This window comes from Limulus polyphemus, unplaced genomic scaffold, assembly GCF_000517525.1.
Source record: "Limulus polyphemus unplaced genomic scaffold, Limulus_polyphemus-2.1.2 Scaffold72, whole genome shotgun sequence".
Classification (NCBI taxonomy): Eukaryota; Metazoa; Arthropoda; class Merostomata; order Xiphosura; family Limulidae; genus Limulus; species Limulus polyphemus.
In genome coordinates, this window is record NW_013665682.1 from 794,547 (window position 1) to 796,160 (window position 1,614).

At 37.0% G+C, this 1,614-nt stretch overlaps 1 protein-coding gene across 1 annotated transcript in view; it reads left to right on the plus strand.

The window, feature by feature from the left end:
- The window catches only part of LOC106466214 (sodium-coupled monocarboxylate transporter 1-like), a 54,732-nt gene that overhangs the window by 33,211 nt on the left and 19,907 nt on the right, over positions 1 to 1,614 (plus strand). The window lies entirely within an intron of this gene.

The window sequence follows — 1,614 nt, forward strand, 5'->3', positions numbered from 1 at the left end:
CGTGTAGCTTTGCGCGAAATTCAAAACAAACAAACAAACAAAAACTGCAAAACACAAAATGTGAAACCGCAAATATGTGTGTATCTCCGCATGGACCCAACAAACTTTCGTGCCAAATTTGGTGAAGCTCCATCAACAGGGGGCGAAGTAGTGGTGAAAAAGTCAAATACGCTCATAAAGACCACAAAACACAAAATGCAAAACTGAAAGTTTGTATGTATCTCCCCATGGATCCAATGAACATCCATACCAAATTTGGTGAAGATCCATCCATAGAAAATGAGGTAGTGGTAAAAAACGCTACAAACGCCAATAAAACCGCAAAACGCAAACTGCAAAATTAAAAATGTGTATGTACCCCGCAATTTTGGTGAAGAATCCATCCAAACCCTGCGAAGTAGTTATACGGACATACAACAGACAGTAATTTTATATTTATATAGATGCGGATTTTTAAAGATATTTCACTCTTACAATTGAATCCACGTTTTTGTATATCCTTTTATCAGTTTCGCAGATTCGATTATGTATATCAAAATAATTCAAGAAATCACCGTTAGAAAATCGATATGTCGTTTCTAAACCTTGAGGAAAACACGAGAAATATATTTCTCACGAGCTTATTAATATTTAAACAATTGTCCCTTCTAAACGACATTGTTAGCCTTCGTAAATGACAATGTTTGGCGACTACCACGCCTCCTGTTCTAACCTTGTTATTAACTGGGTTAAATATCCAGAAAGCTGGATCCGCTTGTTACAAGCTCTGTGCCAAGGTCGCCAGTTACCATGACGACGGACCCAAACAGTATTAACAAAAGTGCTTTTGTATAAACAAAATATATGATGGCTCAAAGCTGCGGGTGTGTATAAACCTAAATGAAAATATTCATATTGACAGAGAGAAAAAAAAAGCTGAACACCATTCTACGACAGATAAGTTTATAAGCAACAAAAAAAACTATCTCTGAAAGGTTTGGGTGTGTGCATTTTCCTTCAGAATGTTTTATAGGTACAAATTAAATTCCTATATATCACACATACGGTGGTGCCATTCATTGATGATGTCGGACTTTCCGCTAGGGTTAACAACACCAATGATAATAATAATCATGTGAAACCAATGTTTCGGTTTCGTCGTATTATAGGGGCCTTGGTACGGTTGAAACTGATAATATTGTAGTTGTTAATTAATATAGGGTTGTTAGTTATTGAAACGTGTTAAGTATGCACCTATCATTTCCCTCTATGCAATGCTCTTAAGCTGAAAGTTTCTATATCTTCTGTGTGGAAATTATTTATAACTTACAGTTAAGCCAAAACAGAATAGACCGAGGCAATGTAAATACACGTGACGAAAAATACCATAGAAGGGAATTTTATCGAAACATTACCAGGAAATATACTATAAAGGCGGTTCTTGGCACGTTATAATATAGTTTGTTTGTTTGTTTTTGAATTTCGCGCAAAGCTACACGAGGGCTATCTGCGCTAGCCGTCCCTAATTTAGCAGTGTAAGACTAGAGGGAAGGCGGCTAGTCATCACCACCCACCGCCAACTCTTGGGCTACTCTTTTACCAACGAATAGTGGGATTGACTGTCACATTATAACG